This window comes from Capsicum annuum, chromosome 2 (assembly GCF_002878395.1).
Source record: "Capsicum annuum cultivar UCD-10X-F1 chromosome 2, UCD10Xv1.1, whole genome shotgun sequence".
In the NCBI taxonomy this organism is placed as follows: Eukaryota; Viridiplantae; Streptophyta; class Magnoliopsida; order Solanales; family Solanaceae; genus Capsicum; species Capsicum annuum.
In genome coordinates this window covers 27,655,543-27,665,313 of record NC_061112.1, presented here as the reverse complement: position 1 = coordinate 27,665,313, position 9,771 = coordinate 27,655,543, and positions in this window count along the sequence as shown.

Genomic DNA, 9,771 nt, shown 5'->3' with positions numbered 1-9,771 from the left:
CATATCTGAACTACTAATAAAAAGGAACTAAAAACATGTATGAATAGATAAACATCTAATCTGAACATCTAAACATCTAGTTTGAAAGCCTCTAAGACATGCGTAGTTGAAGGGAAAAACCTCCCACTAACTCTGACTGACTGGAATCCAAAAAATACTAAAAATAACTAAACATAACTTGTCCCCGATAGATGAGGACTTACCACAACTGCTGCTGAGTTGTTTTGAGATGACTAAGGGCGATCGAGGAACTAAGCATCTGAACCTTTATTATAAAATCAATATAGCTCAAAAGTGAGTATAAGGTTAGTACTTTGAATGTACTCGTACGTGAGGTAGGGATAAACTGAAATACCTAGCGACACTGATCATGAATGTATGAATATGTAAAAGAATACAAGACAAGTAAAATATGCATTGAAATAATCAGTAAAACTGACTGACTAAATAGCTGATAAATAAATATTTGGTCATGAAAACTTGAACCAACATCATATGAGTACTAAATTGAAATTGTGGGAGCTATTATGTAACTAATATGCCCCAATCTTAGCTAATCGGGGTCTAACCTATCACCCCAGTTTGAAGGGTGTCCATACCTTTCCATGGGTACTAACATTTGGCTATGTGGTTCACTAATCTGATGTCTCAAAGGAATAAGGTGTAAGTACTCTACTGGTGGGTGACATCTCATAACCTATGGTGACTATGTAGTTCTGGAACTTATGGACTGTTACTAAAGGTCTCAGTCCTCTATTGGAAGGTGAGCCTTTATCCCTAGGTTTACTCAGTGCCAAATCCTACTCCTAACTGAACTGACTCTAGTTTTGACTAAAATCAACTGGACATCACAACTGATAATTCTCAATATGATCATAAAAAATTGTGTATGATGATAAAATCATGATTTTACTACTTGTTACTTGTAATTTTGAGATATGTGTAAACATATAGGTATCGGGTATTCATAAACCTCAAGCACTGAGTGATTACTTAAATAGAACAACATCATTTAAATACACTATAAGGAAATCCAGGATTCAAAGACCCAAAACATTGTACATTTCACTAAATTGATGAAATACACGACAACATGCTCACATGGTTTAGTTCATAACATGATAATTTAAAATAAGGTCAATTGAATATGACATAGGTAATTGAAATTCAAAGTATGTAATAACATAATTCATATGGGTAAACATATTAGTATGTCTTGAATTTAAAACTACTAAGAAAAATATGAATAAATTCATATTTCACATTTAAATATCATGAAAAGAGGATAAAGAATTCATACTTGAACAAAATGGGATTTGGGGATTCAATAGGTGGAAAAACCCATTGATGAATACCCCACATACCTTAATTTCTTAAATCCATGAAGAAAAACCTTGGAATTAGAGCCTTGAATGGTGAATCCTTGGGAAAAGACTTGATTTTATGTTCTTGGGAAAGGGGATGAGTTTTACGTGTTAACTGATGGAGAATGAGGCAATTGTGCCCCTTTTGGGGTTTTAATTTGTGTATTGGGTGATTTTGGAGAGGGGAAAAGACCAAATTTCCCCTTGGATATTTAAAATTAATGCAGGAAAAACCATTCTCCATGTCATGGAGGTTATCATAGAGGCTAACTTCTGTGACACAGTGTGTATTGTGGAGACTAACCTACATGACATGCCGTGTATTACAGAGGTCCAGCCTCCATGACATGTCCAAATCGCAGAGGCATTCTACCTCTATGGTTTAAAAATACCTCAAACCCCTTCTAAAAATTCCATAACTCTTCTGGATAACCCTTCTAAAATCCCTAAACATATTTTAACTCAAAAATCAATGTTTAGGACTTGAGAAGGCCAAAAATAAAATGTTCGCATTGTTGGGGTATTAAAATGTCTAAGTTTTTTGTATTTAGTGTAAAATAATAACTTTAGACCCCTTTAAACATGAGAATACCAGCTGAAACTTGTCTAAGATCGTGCGGGGTATTACATATATATACCATTCAATATATGGAAATATAGTATTCAACAACATATAGATATTCTTCATGACTGTAAATTTAGCTTTAATACTACTAGATTTTTCCTTCCATATTTACTGGAGCATCTATTCTTCCATAAATCCCAACACAAGAAAATAGGAAGAGCTTGTAGCACCATTTTATGCACCTCATTCATAGGCTTCACACACCACTCTTTCATCAACAGGTTAGCAAAAGGTATTATTATGTGACTCAACCCTAGGCTGATTGAGAAGAATTGCTAAATAGTATTGGTAATACTACTAGCTACAAATATATGGTCATTTGTATCCATTTTAGTTGTATTACAACAACTACAAGCTACAGGACTGTGACCAAATGTAGTGATCTTATCATTATTAGGGAGCTTGTTTCTTTAGGCTCTCCATACTAGTAAGGATAATTTGAAAAAAAAAAATGTATCTGACGCATAGTTATGTATTTTTAAGATTCTTATTCTTCTTCCTCCATGTCATTTCCTAGGAAGATGCATAAGTAAATAAACCATTACATGTAGGCTTCCACAATGTTTGACTAGGAACCCCTGCTTGATATATAATAGTAGTAAAGAGAATTTTATGCACCAAAGCTGGAGGGGCATATTTGGAGGGGCATATTTTCTGACCCTAGTTTCATTCCACAACACTTCACACAGAATTTTTCAACCATGATATTACCTGGATTAGCATAACAATGTTCATGGCCATCCACTAGACCTATACCAAGCCACTCATCCCACCAAAAAGAACATTCCAAAGTTAACTCTCCACCTTATATGCTTCTCAACTTCCTCTTTCTTTTGAATCAAATATTTCCAAACCAAAGATTGTCCTTTGGCTTATTTTTGATCAAATGATGAGATCATTGATAGTATTAAGCCCTCAAGAAATCACTCCACAAGTATCTCTTGATCTAAAGTTCCACAACCGTTTATATTGCATAGCCAGGTAGATATCCTCCAATTGACTTACATTAGTACCACCTTTAGGATAAGGAAAGCTCAGTGTTTCCTAATAAGCCCAATGATATTTTTTTCTTTTCTTTACTTAAACCCCAGAAGAAATCAGCTGTGATACTATTGATCTGTTTAATAGCTATTTTTGTAGGAGACATGGCTGAAAGAATATTAATGTGCAAGGATTGTAATACAGACTTGATTAGTGTGATTCTGCCACCATAAATACGAACTTAACTTTACAAGGCCTTATCTTGTTAAGAAATTTAGAGATTATGTTAGAGAAGTAAATCACTCCTTCCACAAATATATAAAGGACAACCTAGATAAGTGATAGGACTATCCCTCCTCTTAAAGTCTGTAATATCTATCACTCTAATCACAATATCATATGGAGTATTTTAGGAAACATAAAATGACTCTTATCCTTGTTGATTAATTGACTTGAACATGTTTCATATTTTTGCAACATTTTTATGATGAGTTACAAGAGAAATTATTTGTGGAAGAAAAGGTGATAATGTCATCAGTAAAGCTGAGATGATTCATCAGAGGATCCTTTTTTACATGTAAAGCCTTGAAAAATAGTGCTACTATAAAATATTCAAATTTCTTAAAAGAACTTCAGCACCAATAATGAACAATATAGGTGAAAGGGGATCATCTTGTTTTAACCCTCCTATAGAATGGAAAAAAATATGTATGACACTATTTTTAATCATTTAATACTAATTATTAGAGATAATGACACCTTATAATAGGCTTTATCCATATGTAATTTGATGACAACATTATCTCCCATAGTAGGCTTCTTAATCCCATTATTATTATCTTGAGCAAACATAATGTTTTTAGAGATACTTCTCCTTTTGATGAAACCAACCTAATTGTCTGAGATTATGGAGGGAAGAATAAAAGCTATGGTATTGCAAATTATCTTTGACATGACTTTATTTGTAAAGTTACTAAGTCTAATGGGTCTATATTAGACAACCTATTAGGATATGCTACTTTAGGTAATAATACTATGTAGGCATGAGAAAGGTACCTAAGCATAATGTTATCACTGAAAATAACTGTACCACCCTTAGAAAATCCTTACTGATAATGGTCTAACAAGTTTGGAAAGATACACCATTTATGCCATTAGGTCCTACAGATAGTGTGGATTCATAGAGAAAACCACTGGTTTTAATTCCTCCTGAGTATCCATTGCTTGTAAAAGTTGATTTTCCTATTTAGTAACCAACTTAGGAATAGATTCAAGAATTTCCTTATCAATCTACTTATTGTTCCTTGTAAAAATAATTTGAAAATAATCACAAGCTACTTTAAAAATATTCTTCTCACCCTGAATACATTTTCCTTGTTTATCAGTGACTTGATGAATAAAGAGTCTTCTCATTCCCCCCCTTATTAGGGTATGAAAATATTTAGAGTTTGCATCTACTTCTTTAAATCAATGTAGCTGAAATTTCTACTTGAGTATGGACAGCTCTAACTTTGAATTCTTGATATATTCAACTTTAACACAATTGAGATTTGTCCTATTAGACTCAATATTATAACATAATATTACAGTTTTAGACATTTGAACCTTCTCCTCACACTTTTTAACTGAAACACGGATACACCATATTCTCTTCAAGACCAAGCACTTAATGTGTAAGATACTGTCTTCAGTTTTATATGAAATGACCACATAGGATCACCTTCTATAGGTCTTGATCAGAATTGTCTGACAGTATCCATGAAAGTACTATTATTTTCCCAATAATTGAGTAATTTAAAGTATTTCATTAGATTGGCAACATGATAAAAATTTCTAGCATCAAAAGATAGTGATTAGACTCTATAGATGGGAGGTGAGTAATAGTAGAAGTAGGCATAATATCAAGCCAGAAGTTGTTTACCATGTCTTTGTCCAATCTATTCCAGATTCTATCCTCTCCATCCCTATTTTTAGATGAGGTGTAGCTATCTCATTCAAAACCAAGGTAAGTTAAACCACAAGCCTCTATAACTGCTATGAAATCAAAGCTTTTATTCATATTATAAGGTTTTCCCCTCAACTTTCCCTCTATATTAGTGATAACATTAAAATCTTCAATCACACACTAGGGATTACTACCAATGGAATTATGTAATAGTTTATCCCAGAGATCTCTTCTCATATGTTCCTGGCTTTTAGCATAGATAAAAATATAAAGGAAAATCTTTGGGTATGCTACATGTTTAAACTCACAAGTTACTTGTTGATCATCACTGTCCGGTACTTTATAATGAATATCCTAGCTTTAAAATACCTAATTTTTTCCATTTTCATTGCATACATCCTACTCTATGAGAAATTGAGAAGTACAAAACAAGAGTTGAGATTTATCAGTAAATGGTTCTAATATTGCTATAACAGATAGATGATGGAATTTTTTGAAATGTTGAATTCTTTCTAGAATAAATTGTGTATTAATGATCCCAATGTTCTAACATAAAGTGTTAATCTTGAATTTGTTTAGTTAAAGACCTAGTTTTGGGTTTGGCTAGGCCATCAAAATAACTAGACTGAGTCCTCTTAGTATTTTTATATATTTTCTCTTCCCCTATGGAGAAATTCCATGCTTTTGTATCAACTGCTGCACTTCTGTATGAAGATCAGTGTTAGTTTTAATCCTCTCATCCTCTAGTTCTTCTTCAAAATACATTTCATTATTTAAAGGCATATCTTCCCCCTCAGAGTGAATCACTTTATAATTATCAGTAATATCTGGTTTCTTATTGGGAATTGTAAGTTATCTTTGAATTGATCAGCTACTTGTGACACTACATACATAGTTCCAGGTTGTGCTTTGAGTAAATCAAACTTATTATGGACCTGCATACCTTTCTCTTTCTTTTTTATTGTTATTTTGATGTTATCTCTTTTTCACTCAATCCCAAAGTATATTTTCATTGAAGAAACTAGTCCGTATAGCATGGCATTGTAATATAGTAGTAGCAAAATCTTAAATATGTTGTTCCTTAAAATTTTGAGGTATCTGTGTTTGAATGCTATTATCGGGTCTTTCATCGGCCTTATTAACTAGACTTTTGCTCAATTTATCACTAGGAATATCTACATGAATAGACTTAATAGGACTCATGTTTAATCCAACATTAGTGGTATCAATAGGAATATAACCAAGTTCAGAGAGTATCTGTTCTGAGCGCAATACTACTCAAATTCCTTGTTTTTAAATTCTCCTCTGTGATCACTATAAAGGTAAGTGATGAGGTATCCGACTTCTCTCTGTACCTTTTTATAAAAATTCAAAATTTGTGAAAGCCTCATGTTTATGAGCAAGGAACATTATCCAATTAAGACATGAATAATCATCAACAATGACAAAAATATATCTCTTTCTACCAATTCTTATGGTTTTGGTAGGCCCAAACAGATCCATATGGATTGTTTTAAGAGGTTTGGTAGTGGAGACAATGTCTTTGACTTTGAATGATGTCTGAGTCTACTTACCCAATTGGCAGGCATCACAAATATGATCCTTTTCAAACTTGAGTTTTGGCAGACCTTTCACCAATTTGAGCCCGGACAACTTCTCAATGATATGCATACTAGTATGCCCAAGGTTTCTATGCCACAACCAAGTATCATTGGCTTTCATAGTGAGGAAAGTTAAGGTAGTAAAATTGATACTATTTAAAATATAAATTTCATCAATGCATTCACCAATGAGAGAGATATCTCTTTTGTCATGTTTAATTGAGCAATTTGCATCTTTAAAGAGTACTTCAAATCCAGCATCACAAGGCTGACTGATGCTGAAAAGATTATGTTTGAGGCCATCTACTAGATATACTTCATGATTTCTCATGATGAGCTGAGTTTTACTGGGCCAACTCTGATGACATTGCCTCTATCATTGTCACTGAACCTTACCAATCCTCCATTTGTTTTCTCTTGAGCAGAAAAATTTTCTTTCTTTCCAGTCATGTGTCTGGAATATCTACTATCAATAACCCATATTCTTTTCTTATAGCTCTTGCGGACCTATTCCTGCAACATAAGAAGATCAATTTTGTTTAGGTACCCAAGTGGTCTTAGGTCCTTACGGGTTAGATAAGCTTCTTTTGGGCCTCAAAACCCACACACTTTTAGGATTATGCCTGCAATTGTACGATTTGTGCTATCTCCATATATAAAGCAGGCAGGTCTTCGAGAAGAAAAGGATATCTTAGCTGATTTAAATGATTTTGATGAGGGACTTGATTTGTTTTGAAAAGAGTTGGATCTCACAAAACTGTGATTAGGAGTTTTCTAAATACTAATTATCTTTGTTTTTACATCATCAAGATCTTCATCAAATAAGTTAATTTCAGTTTTACATGCTTCAATTTCTATTACATAACTTCTCTGTTCCTCCCTAAGTTTTCATTTAAATTAGGATTCACAACTTTTCTTCTCTTGAGCAAGTTTGTTATATTCATCTATAACCTTTTGAAGCTTGTCAGTTATCAAATCTAAGTTAGATTCAAGAATATTATAGTTGTGACAATCATGTATTCTTACCTAGCTAGATTCACCTATTGCCATGAATCACATATTGGCGGCTTCTACCTTTTATTTGATTTTATCTTTATCACTCAAGGATCCAAAGTTCTGATTTTTTCTGGACGATCTTCTCCTTAACTTAGGACAATTTTGTTTAAAGTGACTAGGCCTTCCACAGTAATAACAACGATCATCATTTCTGGTGGAATCATCATTCTCAACTCCTTGGGATCTTTGTTGTCTTTGTCTCATGATTTATCTTACTTTATGATTTATGAGAGTCATTCCTTCACTATTAGCATCTTCCAGAATGTCCACTTCTTCGATTGGAGAAGTATTGAAGGCTACTGGTTTTTTCTTTTCCTCCTTGTGGTACCTATTAATATAATTTTTCTCATATGCAATAAGGTTACCTTATAGTTAGTTATATGTCATGTTATAAAGATCTCTATCTTCCAGAATGGCAGCCTTGATTTCCCAAATCTTTGGGAGACTTCAAAATAGCTTCTAGACTTATAGGTTATGGTGATAGATCATCCCTAGTTATTTCAGTTCGCATACAATCATACTGAATTTGTCAAACATTGTTTCAATGTCCTCATTCTCTTCCATTTTGAAAAACTCATATTCATTGACCAGGGCAGCAATTTTTGACTTCTTGACTTTGGTGGTTCCTTCATAGATTACCTCAAATTTGTCCCATATTTTTTTTGTGGTCTCACAATTTGATATCTTGTCATATTCTTCTCCACTAACTACATAAAGAAGCAAACTTATAACATGCACATTAGTTTAAATTACCTCTTGTTGTTCCTTGGTGACCTTAAAGCTTTCAAGGTCTTTTATATCGGTACTGCTAGATTCTTTATCTTTGTACTTTTGCTTCTCTTTGAGTCCTAGAATTGGCTTTAAACCCTTCTTGATGACAACCCAGGCTTGGAAGTTATTTGATTGGACAAAGATTCTGAATCTATTCGTCCAGTAAGAGTGGTGTTGTCCATTAAAGTATGGTGGTCTTATGGAAGAGTGACCATCGTAGAGAAAAGAACCAGGAATTTGATAATTTGCCATTTGATATTTTCTCACTTATGGTTAAGCAACACTATTGGTGAGACCTACTCTGATTCCAACTAAAATTCAAGAAGAGGGTGAATTGAAATTTTCTGTGAGTCGGCTATTCACTTCTCATAGTTGACTTGCCTACAGATTGGTATGCTTCACAAAATAGATTAGATTTAAAATAAACACGTAAATAGATAACTGAATTCTAAAGTAAAGAGCACGAGAATTTATCCTTGTTCAGAACACTAATGTGGTACCTACTTCCAGTCCCGTTGGGTTTCAAATTTTCCTTAGATTGTTTAGTTTTGGGTTCGAGTACAATGATGTGAAACAAGTTCTGAAGACTTATTTTGTTCTTCAAATCTTATGACACAACTTTATTTGGTATTATAAAGTTGACTCGATCCTACTCTTTATACAACAATTGTAAGCTAAAAGCTACAAAGCTTTGTGAGACTAATATTGAGACACTTTGGTATTTTTCTTAAAGTTGCATGAACCGTGTCCATCTTTAGCCTTCCTCTTTAATAGTCTTCGGCTGCTACTCTTCATAAGAAAACCTAAGAGATTTCTTCTCAATCAAGGATTTGAATTGATTTCTTGATTAAGGAATGTATCAATATGATTTGTCCATATCAGATATGCTCATATATGACTGTTACTCACATCCATATCAAATATGTTCGTGATCTATTGTTCTTTTTGGTCTCATAGAGATTGATGCCTTTCCAAATATCTTTGTGACCTTTTTCTTCTTTTACTTGATCATGATTGATCTGATTTTTGTGACTTTTGGGGATGAGATTCTCCTTCATTTGTTCTAGTTGTGATTGATTTACTTATATGTCGTGGATCGTGAATTGATTTCCTTCCATTTCTATTGTGCTTCCATTCTTGGAGCTTTTGATTGATTTACTTGGATATCGTGGATCGTGACTTCTATTCTTCCATTCCTGGAGCCGTTTCCTTTATCCTTCCAATATTAGCATTCTTCAATATCCTACAAAGATGCACTTGTTAGTTTGTTATTAATAAAACATAGACTTAGGAGGCTAACAAGTTTAAGTCTAGATGGTTTGGTCCCTTTACTGTGCTTAGAGTGTTTCCATATGGTGATTTAGAATTGAAGAGGGATGGCTAAGCCCTGTCCAAGGTAAATGGGCAAAGAGTAAAGCACTAAATGGG